We start from the raw sequence: 16,678 nt of genomic DNA, 5'->3' as shown, positions 1-16,678 counted from the left end.
CCATAAAAGCATAAGCAAAAACATCAATCCACAAAGAAGAATTAGATGCCGATGGAGAGAGAAAATCCAGCTAAATCAGCCTGGTCACGTCACACACATGTTTCTGACTGATGGCTTGCAATATTTTCTGAGAATAGAGCTGTTAGCAAGAACTAAGAGAGAGGCGGGAGTGCATGAGACCATATCAATTTGTAAAAAAAAAAAAAAGCTTCTGAAATGGATGGATCGTCTATTTCCATTCTATTATAAATTGAATAATTAATTAAGTTGCACATATTTTTGATTCCATTCCATTCTATTTCCATATCTAGTAGTATTTTTAAAGCATAAAGAACCCACTTAAATATAATTACAAAATACAGTTTCTAAGCCCATTTCTGAGCATTTCTGACATATTCTTGGGGGGGGGGGGTATTTTTGAAATATATTCATTTGTTATTTTGCAGCATATAGGAACATAGCAAAATAGGAAGCTGCTTCTAAGGAGTCTATTGGTCCATGTAGCTCAGTACTATCAACACTGACTTGCAGAAGCTCATAAGGAATTAAGACAAGAATCTTCCCCAGCTCCACCTGGAAATGCAGGGGGGAAATCTGATTCCTTCTGCATGAGAAATGGGATCCTCCTTAATGAGGGTCCTGGTTGTGCGTGAGCCCCTAAGCCACCCCCACAGGGAGAGTTGTTGCCAGGCGTGGCCCAAACCTTAACCGTTGGGCCCCGGGCTGTTTGGGCCAATTGGGGCAGTTGGCGCAATTCTTGGGGCCTATAAAAGCAGTAGTGTGGCGTAACTGAGGGAACTTGCATCACGCTGCCGAACACCCGCCCTCCCTCCCTAATTTTAGGTGCTGCTGCTTTGGCCTTGCTTTGGATTGGGTCACCTGCTTTGCAGCAGGGGCTGGGTAGGAATTTTTCCATTTGGCAGATTGGATGTAGCCACTTGGTTTTCCAGTGGCGTAGCATGGGTTGTCAGCACCCGGGGCAAGGCAAGTAATTTGCGCCCCCTAACTCGTGGATTTGCGCCCCCTAACCCCCAGATGTTGCGCCCGGTGCGGCCGGCCCCCCCTGCACCCCCACGCTACGCCACTGTGGTTTTCGCCTACCCCCTTAGCAATCGTCACAACTTTGTAAGGTTTGGCGGTTAAAGGTAAAGGTACCCCTGCCCGTACAGGCTAGTCGTGTCCTACTCTGGGGTTGTGCGCCCATCTCGCTTAAGAGGCCGGGGCCAGCGCTGTCCGAAGACACTTCTGGGTCACGTGGCCAGCGTGACGAAGCTGCTCTGGTGAGCCTGCACCAGCACAGCACACAGAAACGCCGTTTACCTTCCCGCTATAAAGCAGTACCTATTTATCTACTTGCACTTAAGGGTGCTTTCGAACTGCTAGGTGGGCAGGAGCTGGGACTGAACGATGGGAGCTCACCCCGCCGCGGGGATTCGAACCGCCGACCATGCGATCGGCAAGTCCTAGGCACTGAGGTTTTACCCACAGCGCCACCTGTGTCCCATTTGGTGGTTAGGTATTGGCTTATTGAAGTGTGTGGGAGGGGAGATGCGGCCATCACCTGCCCCTCCATGAAGAAGGGTATTCCGGTAAAGGAATCTGGGGGTCCTGGATCTCGTCCAATGTCCGCTTGAGGGGCTGGGGCCATGCCAGGGCCACAGGAACCCCGGGGTGAGCATTGTTGGTCTTCATCGATGTTGCTCCCTCGTTTGGTGTTTACCCTTCCAGACTTCCAAACAGAGGGGCAGGAGTCAGTTATAGTCTGTTGCCAATGCCTAAGCCAACACCGCTCACTTTGCTGTAATCAATAAAGCTGTGGCCTAAATTTTGCCCAATAACTTAAACTAAAATTACATGTCAGTGTGAAGTTATTTCAGGGGAAGGGCTTGGGGGCCTCGGGGCGCAAACACACACACATCTTGGTGCATTTTTGAGCCAACATTTGGAGGAAAGCAATATCCAGTTTTGCTCTGTCTTGTTCAGGATTTGACCCAAATCAAATCTTCAAACATCCCTATTTTGGAACATTAAGGATATCAAGAGGCTACTGCTACAATGAATGGCCATGCACTATTAACACTGTATATGTGACTTCTGGATGCATTTATTCAAGCATTTTCCAGCGTGGTTCAAACTAGAAACCTCAAGCAGGAAAATGTCACCCCGAAGAGATAAAACAGCTAGTGGTTTATGGAAAGCGTTGCACACCGTACAACTTTTGTCTCTAAAGAAGGCTTGTGAGATGCTGCTCTCACTTGCTTGCCCAGGGCAAGTCATATTTTTCTTTTGATGGGCAAATAAAATATAATTAGTTTTTTTACATCATCATCATTATGCTAAGGGTGAGCAAGGAGATTCTGAGCTGGAAAATTCTCATGAGGGTTTTGCAATGCAGTTAATGACTCTCAGGCACTTGAGAATATGCTTCTCAGACACTCATTTATTCTAGTGTTTTTGACAGATCTATAGAACCATAGATTCTCCCCCTCCTCCAATTCCAAGAATTGCTAGGGAATCACTGTGGATTAGGATGGAAACAAGCCCACATGCCAGTGGAGCACCATAATTATTCTCCAGGATAAATATACATAAACGTGAAAGAGAAATTTGTATTCTTCCCTTGCCATCGTCATCATCATCTAAAAAGGTAAAGGTAAAGGACCCCTGACAGTTAAGTCCAGTCGCAAATGACTCTGGGGTTGCGGCGCTCATCTCTTTTTACTGGCCGAGGGAGCCGGCATTTGTCCGCAGACAGTTTTTCCAGATCATGTGGCCAGCATGACTAAGCCACTTCTGGCGAAACCAGAGCAGCGCACAGAAACACCGTCTACCTTCCCGCCGGAGTGGTACCTATTGATCTACTTGCACTTTGATGTGCTTTTGAACTGCTAGGTTGCCAGGATCTGGGACCGAACAACGGGAGCTCAGCCCGTCGCGGGGATTCGAACCGCCAACCTTCCGATCGGCAAGCCCAAGGCTTAGTGGTTTAGACCAGTGTTTCCCAACCTTGTGCCTCCAGCTGTTTTTGAACTACAACTCCCATCATCCCTGACTAGCAAGACCAGTGGCAAGGGATGATGGGAATTGTAGTCCAAAAACAGCTGGAGGCACAAGGTTGGGAAACACTGGTTTAGACCACAGTGCCACCCATGTCCCTATCATCATCTAGTGTTGCCATATTTGAAAAAGTAAAAACCAAGACACCCCAAATGTTACTGAGCTTTTTCCACGGTAATGTCAGGGAAAATTCGGACATATGGCAGCCCTATCACCGTCATTTCCACATTTAGACAATGCACACACCAAAATGTGTGATAAGGTAGATTTTGTAGTCATGAAAGACTATGGACTCAAACTCACCTGTAATTTATTTAGTTTTATTTGTTAATGCTTTTATATCCTACCATTTCTCCAAACAGCTTGAGATGACACATATACCTCTCCTCCTCTGTATGACAACCCTGTGAGGTAGTTTAGACTGAGAGACAGTGACTGGCCCAAGGTTCATGGCAGAGGGGAGGATTTGAATCTGGGTCTCCTAAGTCCCAGTTCACTGTTCTAACCAGTACTCCACATTGGCCCTCAGTATTCTTGGAATTACTGGGCCATAGGCTAAACCAGCACTGATCATAACAACAATAGCACAGTTATCCACCCAGTATTCTTTACCTCCCTTTCTCCCTGCCCTCCCTCACACTATTTAAAGCCAAAGGATTTCAGCCTTTGGCATGGATACTTAATATATAATCCCCTTTCTATGTCCATTAAAATAGTTGTTCCATGTGCAGAAGCACCCAGTGAACTAGTGGGAGATCTGGGCACTCCCTGAAGTCTGAAATACCTGGGGATGGGGTTGGGTGCTAGTCATGACTGCTGCACCTGTTCTTCCCAAAAAGGTACCCTTGCCCATCACATGTGACCAGCGACTTCCCAGATCTTGCTACTCCTTATTTAATCATAACCTACATATGGAGAAGACAAGACAAGCCAACTCTGTGATGATTTATCTCCTCTGCTCTGCATTTGACATGGCCTCAGAATACCCGTGACTACTTTTCATCTATTTCATTCACATCTGGCTCGGCTGCAAGTGAATTTCCTGCACGCAAAAAAATTAGTCAGCCACCATTTTCCATCACAGGTAAATTATTCATTAAATGTGCTTCATCACCCATGAACGCAGGCACATAATAAGCATATGCTGTTGCCAATGCTTGATTGGTAATTTGGCTTTCAATCACACACTTATCATGTTATTGATCATCTTTTGATCCTCAGATCTTCTGGCTTCCTAGAACTGGTGACTAGTGCTGCTCTCTTCTCTCTGTGACTCACTGAACACAAAGAAATAATGTGTTTACCAACCTTCTGGCTATTTTGAGAGACCTGATGTGCAGCCCAGCTTGGATGATCCACAGGCCCCCTGAGTTCAGCAGGGCTCACACCCAAGGAAATGTACATAAGACAGCAGTCCTAGCCAAATGACCCCTGTTGCTTGTTCTCACTGGATTCGAGGTCAGTCTGACCCCAGATTTCTTTTCTTTTCTTTTCCCCAATCTTAGCTGTTTACATGGACATATTAATGAGCTTTGCAGTTGCTGCAAACTCCAGTTAAATGCATAACAGTGCTTTGGCTTATCTTGTATACAGATGCCACCAATGTAATGAACATTCCTTCCCCACAGAAGTAGCAGAGAGCCATGCTAGTAAAAGGCTGAAGCATAATTCTCATTCCACTCTTCCTAAGGCAGAGGCCTCATAAGACCTCTAGTTTCTTCTCATGCTCAAAGTACAGCCATACTAGATGTGGTATTGGCAGTGCCCGATTTATGTATAAGCTAAACAAGCTATAGCTTAGGGCCCCACGCTCTTGGGGGCCCCCCAAAATTAAAAGGGGTGGGGGGAAACCTGGATGTACATTTCCAAAATTTTAAGTTAGAGCTTAATAATTATTTCACTATTAATATATGTCTTCTTTATTACGGTTCATCAATTACTTTGATAAAATATGTATTTTGTTATGTGCAAATGGCTTGAGATACCTATTAGGTTGATAAATTACCATATAGCATATATTCAGCACAAAAAACAGCAAATATTTGTTGTTGACAAGGGACAGCTGGACATATAAAGGGCCCCATTGCCTTCAGTAGCTTAGGGCCTCATCAAACTTAAATCCGGCCCTGAATGTGGCCCTCCAAATTTCTCTTTCTGGCTTTCAGAACTGTCCAACGCCAGGCCTGGGTATTGGATATTTGTTTCTAAGCTAAAAGCATCTGTGTATGTGAGGGGAGAGATTTGGATCAAGGCAGTGCTTTTTTTTTCTGAGGAAAAACAGTTTACGGATACTCTCATTTTCCTACTCATATTGAAATACTGCCCCTCAATGAGGCCAAACTTAGATTCACAAAAAGTTTAAGGGTATGCATACCCCTGCGTCGCGCCCAGAAAAAAGCACTGGATCTAGGAAGGGCTGAGTTAACACACAAATACCTTGCATCACAACTCCAGTTCAATTTCTCTTTCTCTTTCTGTTTCACACACATCCTCCAGCTGCTTGGGGGTGAGGGGAGGAATAAAAAAATGTTGGCGGTGATACCAATTTGGCTCTTAGCTACATACAAGTGGAAAGCTGTGATATTCACAAATGTGGGGTTTTTTTTTTTGCACATAGTATATTCCTTGTGCCCAGTCCACTTTCTCATGTAAAAGTTCACGTTCTCCTTACATGAAATACTCGAATAAACAATCCAAAGTCACAGCCTTTCCTCATACAGCCTAACAGCACAACTGCAACAGCGTTACTTACTCCCTTCCCCATTGAGCCCCTTCCCATTGACAACACACAGCCTCATTTGTCTCTGGGCTTTTTCCTACTGACAGTTTAAAAAACCCTTAAGCAAACGGAATGTCCATAAATATTCCGTAATGACTTAGCCTCTAAGTCAGTGGCTGGGGAAGCCTTATTCATGTATACTGAAGCCAAAGTTCTTGTGGTTACTAGTGACAGGGTTGTGTATTGTTGTTTTTTTATAAAAAAAAACAACCACCCATAGCTATTATTTTGGGTAGTACCCAATGCCCTCATTCTGTTAGTGAAGGCATCCCCAAACTCAGCCCTCCAAATGTTTTGGGACTACAGTTCCCATCATCCCTGACCACTGGTCCTGTTAGCTAGGGATGATGGGAGTTGTAGTCCTAAAACATCTGGAGAGCCGAGTTTGGGGATGCCTGTGTTAGCGGAAGGATTTAGACTTGCACAATGGAAATTCCCTCTACCCCCCCCCCACTGTGTGTCTTACCCGCTCCCCAAATCTGCTCTGGAGGGTTGGGGTAACCCCAGAACAGATTTGGGGGCACACGGGGGGGGGAGAAGATGTGGTTCTGTTGAGCAACTGCAAATCCTTGAACCGACAGAATGGGTTACTTAGCACCCCATACACCTGTATTGTATTGTATTGTATTGTATTGTATTGTATTGTATTGTATTGTATTGTGGCGCTGTGGTCTAAACCACTGAGTCTCTTGGGCTTGCCGATCAGAAGGTCAGAGCTCCCATTGCTCTGTCCCAGCTCCTGCCTACCTAGCAATTTGAAAGCATGCTAGTGCAAGTAGATAAATAGGTACCACTCTGGCAGGAAGGTAAACAGTGTTTCTGTGCGCTCTGGTTTCCGTCATGATGTCCCGTTGTACCAGAAGAGGTTTAGTCCTGCTGCCCACATGAGCCAGAAAGATGTCTGTGGACAAATGCCAGCTCCCTCAGTCTGAAAGCGAGATGAGCGTTGCAACTCCAGAGTCGCCTTTGACTGGACTTAACTGTCCAGGTGTCCTTTACCCTTACCTTACCTTACCTTGTATTGTATTTTATTGTTTGTATTGTATTGTATTCCAGGTTAGCAGCTTACAGGAACTAGTTACTGAATAGAGACAGCTGAATACTAGAAATTAGGAGTAAATTAGACAAGCAGAGGCTGTGGATACTTTGCCTGCCATTGCCTAGTCACTCAAGAAGAGTAGGTAAGGAGGAGGCAAAGAAGGGGCCAGGGAGCTATAGGGCAGAACTGAGGGACCCAGCCTCAGGGGCCAAATGCAACCCTCCAGATCGATTTGGCCCTGGGAACTCTCCCCAGACCACATCTAAAGCACATAGTGCCCCCTAACAAATCCTGAGATCAGTAGCTCCTTCGTCACAGAGCTGCAATTCCCAGCATCCTTAATAAACTATAGTTCTCATAAGTCTTTGGGGGGGCATGTGCACTGAATGCGCTTTCAATGTATAGTATGAATGTGCCATTTGCTTATTTTCTGACTAGCAGAAGTAAAATACAGCATGAATATAAGGAAATACATGAAAATTTGCTTAGAATGTATGCACAACTAAACAGGTTGCAGGCTCCAGCCATCCTTGGCACAGGGTCTGGGTTGCACAGAATTTCAATTTATTTTTACGATCACAAGTTACACATAACCCTGGATCTTTCTCTTGTCTTGATTTTCTCTCTTCTTGTCTGTATTTATTGGCATCTCAAAGGTGCTCATTACTATAGTATCAATTTGAGTATTTTAAGTTTTTTATTGTTCTATTTTATTGCCTTTTCTCCAAGTAAAATAAAAAATAAAAAAGGTAAGGGAAAAAGAAAAGAGGACAAAAAGACAAAAAGTACACCCCATGACCAGTTTGCCTGCAGGGATATGATATAAAACACAGAACAATTTGTCATTTACAACAGGAAATAAAAATGAAATATTAAAGGGACACTGCCAACTTAAAAATCATTCTCCTGTCTGAAAATGTTTTACCTGTTTTTGTAACAAGAAATACTTTGGGTGGTTTTAACCAAAGGAGACCACTGAAACAAAGAAATAGGTTTCTTCAGCTTGTTTTTGTCTAGGGTTTGACGACAGTGGGGGGATTGTTGTTAATTTCTGCTGCTTCCCGCTCTCCTAAGCATTGGATCAAGCCTTCTTGTTTTAGCTTTTTCACACAGACACTGAGGAAAGAAGAGAGAAGTTAAAATTGATATTGGTAGATGTTTAAAAGCACAAAACAAACGGAGAAGTCAGGACCATCTGGAGAGCTCCAGAAGACAGTTACATATTTCAACTCCCCCTCCTGCCCTCTTAAAAAAGTGCCTCAGACAGCAAATTATCCTTGAATCCTTAAAAGAAGGAGGTGGAGTCTCCACAACAAAAGACATCAAATCCAGGAAAGTCTGCTGGAATGTAAAATGAACTTTTGCTTTTGGAACCATCCTGGCCAATGAAAGAAAGAGAATACAAATGATAACACGGTTTGAGTGATCCAGTGTGGTGGTTAGATTGTAACAAGGGTTGGGGAGAAATCATTGCTCTGGAACAAAGCTCACTGGTGGACCTTGGGCCAAGCACTATCTCTCAACCTAAACTACCTCATGGGGTTGTTATAAGCATAAAAATGTGGTAGGGAGGACCATGGATGGTACCCAATGCTTCTACCAGATCAAGGGACTTACACTAGTTGAATGAAACATACTACCTTGCAGAACCCCGTAGCACAAGTGCCAGAGGGTTGAGGGGCACTCACCCAGTGCTACTCTTTGATCATGACCCTGAAGGCAAGAATGGAACCATAATAATACACCGCCTCCAATAGCCATACCACTGAACTGACCCAGGAGGATACCATGGTCAATGATATCAAAAGCAACTGAGAGATGGAACAGAAGCAACAGGATCATATTTCCCCCGTCTCTCATGATAAAGGGCATCCATCAGGATGACCATGGTTGATTCAGTTCTGAAACTAGGTCTAAACCCAGATTGTAGTGGATCTAGATAACCAATCTCATTCATGAAATACGTGCAATTACTCTACAATGACCCTCTCCGTCAGCTTTCCCAAGAAAGTTATGTTCTATAATTATTTTACTCCATGGGTAAGCAAACTAAGGTCCAAGGCCCGGATCCGGCCCAATCACCTTCTAAATCAGGTCCATGGACGGTCCGGGAATCAGTGTGTTTTTACATGAGTAGAATATGTCCTTTTATTTAAAATGCATCTCTGGGTTATTTGTGTGGCCTGCCTGGTGTTTTTACATGAGTAGAATGTGTGCTTTTATTTGAAATGCATCTCTGAGTTATTTGTGGGGCATAGGAACTCGTTCATTCTCCCCCCTCCAAAATATAGTCCGGCCCCCCACAGAGTCTGAGCGACAGTGGACTGGCTGCCTGCTGAAAAAGTTTGCTGACCCCTGTTTTGCCACTTTTGAGAGCCTGAACTAATTTGGGGTTGAGAGGGTAAACCTTAATGGAGTTCTTCAAAACCATTGTAGGTTTCCTAAAATCTAATGCCCATTCTGAAGGTCATTTTAGGAAAGGGCAGTTCTTGGTGGTTTTATGGTGACCTTATAAGATTATTTTACTTTATCATATTGTTACATTGACATTTTGTAATCCGTCTGAGGGGTTCCACCAGGGCTTAACGTGGGAAATATTTTTAAATAGAGCAAGATTGACAGATGATGGGTAGATAGATTGAATTTTGAATTATTTCTCTAGCAGCTGTCTAAATCGGTTAAATCACATTGCAAAGGCCAAGTGGCACATATGAGAATTTATGGTCTCATATAGCTCAGTGCATGTTGTTAACAGGGAACTCTGTCAACAGGGAACTAGTATAACTGACAAAGATAGGCAACTGTTTTGTGGTTGGAGTCCAATGGATTCTAGATAATCCAATGGAATCACTGGTAGCCATTTTAACAATGCAGCTATCACCTTTTGGCTCTATCTCCTGTCATTAAAAGGACCCATAATTTACTCTTTTAGCCCCACACATTACTAAAAAATACTTGCCAGCCTATTGTTAGAGGAAGACCTTAATGCAGAGTCTGTGAACCTAACTATAAAGGCTTAATTCTAATTGTCTACATTAAAGTAGAAGGATTATCAATATGACCTTTTCAAGTGATTCACATGGAATCACTTGAAAATGGCATTTCTAGAATAATGAGGTTATTAACCCTTGATCTTGGATTCTGGAAAATGTTGATATTTCAGCCTAGACAATGAATAATTCCAGAAATTCAAACTGTAAATCTGGGTTTTAGATCAGAACTCCTAGGGTCAACACAGAGCAGATGAATGCAATCTGGAAATAGATCTCCAGATGTTTTAAGTGTAAAAAAATACATAGCTTTATAGAACAAATATCAATTTTTAAAAGAAACTTTTGTGTCATGTGAAGAATGCACATTTGTTATTTCAGTGTTCAATAAAGTTTAATTTTCTGCCTTCCCTAAACTGCAGGCAAGCTTTGATATGACTGCATATTCATACATTTTCATACTTCCCATTTCACCATGACTGGGGTTAAAAATCCACCCATATCTAGTATATCGCTGGAGAATCTGCATGACCCTTCTATCAGCCATTGTGTTTCAGCATTCTGCATTAATTAATTGTCCTGGATGAAGTACAAGGGAAGCCCCACATTGAGTGCATTTCAGTAATCCAGTCTGGAAGGAACTAATGCACAAACAAGATTTCCTGGTCATACCAGTTGCAGCTGGTAAAAGGTTGAGGCTATCTAGGCTTCCAGTGACAAAGTCTATGAACCTGCTCCTTGAGGGGAACAGGCAGTTGACCAATTTCTTGGGCACATGAACTATTCACAGCACCTCTGTCTTGCCAGGGTTAAAGCTCATCTTATTTTCCCTCATCCATAGCACCACTGCATCCAAATACTGCCTCAGTGTGGTGTAGTGGTTAAGAGTGGTAGACTTGTAATCTGGTGAACTGGGTTCGCGTCTCCGCTCCTCCACATGCAGCTGCTGGGTGACCTTGGGCCAGTCACACTTCTCTGAAGTCTCTCAGCCTCACTCACCTCACAGAGTGTTTGTTGTGGGGGAGAAAGGGAAAGGAGAATGTTAGCCGCTTTGAGACTCCTTCGGGTAGTGATAAAGCGGGATATAAAATCCAAGCTCCTCCTCCTCCTCCTCTTCCTCCTCCTCCTCCTCCTCCTCTTCTTCTTCTTCTTCTTCTTCTTCAGGGACTGTATGGCTTTTCCCGATTCAAATATTATGGATAAATATTGATGGCACTTTGCCCCAAAACTCCTCACGACTACTTCCAGCAACTTCACATAGATATTAAATAGCATTGGAAATAAAATAGTGGGACTTTATTTTTACTCTTTAGACTTTGGGGGCCTTTAAGTTTGAAGATAATAATGACTGGAGAAAACAAACAATTCTCATTCTACTATTTGTGTTTTGATGTTTCCTTAGTCTTAGGTATATTTCATACTTCAGCACAGCAGCCTGTAACATTCTCAATACTGATTTATTTATTTAAGAGAGCCAAGGATCATTTGGATAAACTTGAATTGAACTTTGAACTGAACATGTACCAAACTAGTTCATTTTGTAAAGGGAAGAACGTGAGCTGGAATTAGTTCATTTCTGGACATGTTGAGCTAGAACTATTTCCTTTAAAAAAGGCTTTCTAAGCTCTGACACAAATATATTACATTACTTGACATAGCAAGGAGATATACAAGTACGTACATCATGAAAGCCATACCTGTCATATTTAAAATGTATAATGCCTCAGCTCAAGATCCACCCCAAAATGTTTTAGTTATGAAGATACAGCATCAGAATTTGTAGCAGCAGGCAAATGAGGGATTTTTTCCTTCAGTTCAGGACACTGAGGGATTAGTTAAATGTGCATATTGTTAAAATCCTTGAATCGCTGCCTCCTGCTGCCCACAGAAGTAAATCCAGACTGAGGGCCAGGTTTATTAGCTGCTAAAATTATTGAGGATTACTATGGCTATGATAGCATCTGCAGTAACCACCAAGCTGGGCACCGTTTTAGTAGACAGTTTAAAACACCTAATAAATGGTATACAGTTTACAGCTTTTCCTTCAACCATCAATTAAACAAAGTCATCATTGTACAGAAGCTGTGGAGGAAGAGAGACTCTTCACCTGACTTCTGCACTGAAACAGAGTATGATTTTTTTTGTACATCCTCAGCAATTCATATAAAGGCATTTCATCAAAACCTGCAATAAGTTTCCATTTCCACAGCTAAAGAAGGCTGGGCGTTAGACCTTAGAGAAACTCAGGCTGGTAGCGTTTATAGGAGGTGAATGTTCCACCCCTTCCTGGGTGTGATGCAGGCCCTGATCCAGGCAGGTGCTTCCATGTACAGTGATACCTCAGGTTACAGACGCTTCAGGTTACAGATGCTTCAGGTTACAGACTCCGCTAACCCAGAAATAGTACCTCGGGTTAAGAACTTTGCTTCAGGATGAGAACAGAAATTGTGTGGCGGTGGCAGCGGGAGGCTCCATTAGCTAAAGTGGTACCTCAGGTTAAGAACAGTTTCAGGTGAAGAACAGAGCTCCGGAATGAATTGTTCTTAACCCGAGGTACCACTGTATTTCCCCCTCCTTAGTCGCCCCACATGCTCCCATCCAGGCATTTTGGTGACGCTGAAAATGGATCCTCTGCTCCAGTGGTCCTGGGGCCTGAGAGCCAGCCAAGAGCCCAGACAACCTATAACCCTATACCCCTGCTCCAGATCCAATGTCTTTTCAGTAGTGATGAAGAGAAATTCAATTCAGTTCACGTTTAAAGGCAAACTTACCTAATTCATAGAAGTGAATTTCAGATTGGGAAAGTGAGAAACAGAGAGCACCAAAACTCTCAGATTTGTACATCCATCTTCTTCAGGATCACTGGCATTGAGGTCTCCTGCTCTCCACCACTCCTGTTCACAGAAGACTTCATGTTCCAGGTCTGAGCAGAGCTGAACTGACTGTAAGTTTTAGAAGGTAGATGGAACAGTATGTAAATGTCCATTGTGGGATAGTAAAATGCTACTGAGCCATTTCAGGTCTTCTGTGCCTTTAGTTAAAAGTTTCCTGTTTGGAGATCATATCAATTTTATTAATTCCTGTTGTGCTTCGCTGGAGAAAAGTGATGGAATAACCTCATATTTGACCCAGTTTCTGTTTCTGAGGCATGAGATAAGGTGAGGGTTTTAATTGTGACTTTCTTCTCATTATTTTATTTTCTATTATTTATGGCAAAATAGAAAATTTCATTATTTGAAAATGTGAGGGAACCAGTTATTACAAGCCTTTTTGCTTTGGGGGAACATGGGAAAATAAAAATACTATCCATCATGACTACACTAGCTGAGATCAGTGGGAAGCAAAAAAAGTAGGACCTGGCAACAAGAAATGTTTAATTAACACTGAAAAGGGTCACTGCTGAATGGAATGTTTACTTGTGAGTAAGCACTGCAGAAGTTTCATTTTTTTAAAAAAATTCTTTTTATTGAGTTTCAATTAAATCATCAAAAAAACAACAACCAAAAGAAACGACAAAAAGCAAAACAACAGTTTCAGAAAAAGAAAAAAAAGAACAGGAAAGAAAAATATCCATACATAATACCAAAAAGAAAAAGCATCCATTTCTGTTGCAGTTCTTTATCTTATTCTTTAAATCTTTATATCTTTAGGTATTTAGATCTTTCTTCTACGCACCTATTGACCTCCTTCCCTCCTGATTTCGGGCTTCTTGATAAAAAGAGATATTCTCTTTTTTTTCTGCAGCTAATAGTTATTGATGGTTTACGCATCGTAAGATTTATAACAGACCAGTTATAGTTTTTAAATTTCTGTAATTTCCTTCAATATAAACCATAAATTTATTCCAATCACTAATAAACTTTGTATTTTTTTGGTTTCTAATTTTTTGCGTCATTTTTGCTATTTCAACATATTCAAATAATTTTGTTTGCCAATCTCTGACCGTTGGGATATTCGAACTTTTCCAATTTTGTGCGATTAATATCCTGGCCTCTGCTATCGAATATTGAATATTCGAATACAGTGGTGCCTCGCAAGACGAAATTAATTCGTTCCGCAAGTCTTTTTGTCTTGCGAGTTTTTCGTCTTGCGAAGCACGGTTTCCCATAGGAATGCATTAAAAATCAATTAATGCGTTCCTATGGAAACCGCCTTCAGACCAGGTCCGGGGACAGTCTGTCCCCCGACCTCTTCTGAAGGCCGGTGGGGGGCGAAAGTCTTTGCTCCCCCCCCCCCCGCCTGCCTTCCCGGGACAGCAGAGACTTCTCCGCTGTCCCGGGGCGGTCTTAAAATGCTGGCGGGCAGCAGCGAAGCCTTCGCTGCCGTCCCCCAGCATTTTAAAAGCCCCTGGGACAGCGGAGACTTCCCGGGGCGATTTTAAAATGCTGGCGGGCAGCAGCGCTGCCGCCCGCCAGCATTTTAAGATCACCCCAGACAGCGGAGAAGTCCTCCGCTGTCCCGGGGTTTTTAAAATGCTGGTGGGCGGCAGCGAAGGCTTCGCGGGCAGCAGCGCTGCCGCCCGCCAGCATTTTAAGATCACCCCAGACAGCGGAGACTTCTCCGCTCCCGGGGCGATTTTAAAATGCTGGTGGGCGGCAGCGAAGGTGGGCAGCAGCGCTGCCGCCCACCAGCATTTTAAAATCGCCCCGGGAGCGGAGAAGTCTCCGCTGTCTGGGGTGATCTTAAAATGCTGGCGGGCGGCAGCGCTGCTGCCCGCCAGCATTTTAAAATCGCCCCGGGACAGTGGAGGAATTATCCGCTGTCCCGGGGCGATTTAAAAGCCCCCGGGAAGGCAGGCAGGGGGGACAAAGACATTTGCCCCCCACCGGCCTTCAGAAGAGGTCCAGGACCTCTTCTGAAGGCCGGTGGGGGGCGAAAGTCTTTGCTCCCCCCCCCCGCCGCCTGCCTTCAAAAGCCATCCGGGATAGCGGGAAGCGCTTCCCTGCTATCCCGGACTGCTTTTAAAATGCTGGCGGTGGGGAGCAAAGCCTTTCGGCCCCTGCCGGCCTTCCTGGACCTCTTCTGAAGGCCGGAGGGGGGGGGAAAGGCTTTGCTCCCCACCGCTAGCATTTAAAAGAGGTCCCCGGAGATTTCCCTATGGGCTTTCTTCTTGCGAAGCAAGCCCATAGGGAAATTCGTTTTGCGAAGCGCCTCCAAAACGGAAAACCCTTTCGTCTAGCGGGTTTTTCGTCTTGCAAGGCCTTCGTCTTGCGGGGCACCACTGTATTGCAGAAGTTTCAGAGGGGCAACGCTAGACTATATCAGCATAGTGAGCTGTGCAAAACCTCCATTTAATTACCACAGCCAATCAATTATAGAAAAGCAATGCCTCAACAGTGCTAAAGAACTCTTGTGAGGAAGTCTGTGCTTCTGGGCAGTTTGCTCATATGACACGCTGAGGGACTGTTGTAATATAAACAATTAAATGGACCCGTGTTGGTCCTAGGTATTCATCCAAAACATACTCATTTGCTTGCTCAAAAAAGAAAGAATGGCCCCCTCCTAATTTGCTGTTCTTGTGAGAAACTTAAACCATGTGTCAGCAAACCTTTTCAGTCCACTGTCCCTCAGACCATGTGGGGGGGCAGATTATATTTTGAAGAAAAAATAATGAACGAATTCCTATGCCCCACAAATAACCCAGAGATGCATTTTAAATAAAAGGACACATTCTACTCATGTAAAAACACGCTGATTCCCAGACCGTCCACAGGCCAGATTTAGAAGGCGATTGGGCCGGATCCGGCCCCCGGGCCTTAGTTTACCTACCCATGACTTAAACAGTAATCAAATCACAACAAATGCTCCTGAAAGAGTTGTTGGTGGGTTCTTTGTTTTTGCCACACAGTCCTGGACCTGCAGATCTTGCTGAGAATCTTGAACACGTACGCCACAATACAGTGGTACCTCGGGTTACAGATGCTTCGGGTTACATACTCCACTAACCCAGAAATAGTACCTCGGGTTAAGAACTTTGCTTCAGGATGAGAACAGAAATTGTGCTGCGGCTCTCTTTCTCTCACACACCCATACCTGAAACACGAATTCTCCCCCTGTTCTGAAAATGCTCTCCCATTCCCTTCCACAAAGCAGCTCAAAGGGTTAATTCTTGTCATGCATATAAATGCCTGATTAAAAGCTGTGCATTTATTCTCACTTACCTAATGCCAGCTTCTCAAAGGTAGGCTTATCTGCCTGGGAGAGGCCCCAGGCGATTTGCCCCATGTTGTGTTTCTAGTTTGTGGAAGATTGCTATCATTTTTTAACTGAGCAACCTAAACAGAAATAAATCACCTGCCTCAGATGGAGCTGGTGAATTTACACCCACACACTCGAGAAAGGTGCATCTCCTGGCTAATGCTAAGCGTGTGGAAAATGGTTAAACTTCCTTTGTTCTTAATCCACAGATTTGCTCATTTCCCCCAAGAGGCCGGGGCACCTTCCCCAAAATTGGAATGTTTGTAACACACACACACACACACACACACACCTGTTTTCCATTTGTAATATATTTTAGGAGATATGCCTATCTTTGATCAGGACTAAGAATCAACTGGCAATGGCTCTGGCTCCCAGAAAACTAATTTGATTGTTTGATTTACATCATGAAGTGAGCACAAGCCTGTGGGAAGCTTAATCATTTTGCTCATGCTCTCTGAATATCAAAGCAGCTTAGAGCTTAGTAATAAAACAATATCTCTTTTCGAGTGCATTCTAGTACTTCACACTTGGTTCCTCAGATGGAAAGGATGAAACGTGGAGGAAGATTCTTCTGATGCAACAGAAGCACTTTCTCTTATTTCTGTAGCCTGA

Source organism: Podarcis gaigeae, assembly GCF_964106915.1.
Source record: "Podarcis gaigeae genome assembly, chromosome: 2".
Taxonomy (NCBI): Eukaryota; Metazoa; Chordata; class Lepidosauria; order Squamata; family Lacertidae; genus Podarcis; species Podarcis gaigeae.
The sequence above is the reverse complement of the archived record's forward strand: the minus strand, read 5'-3'. Positions refer to the sequence as shown.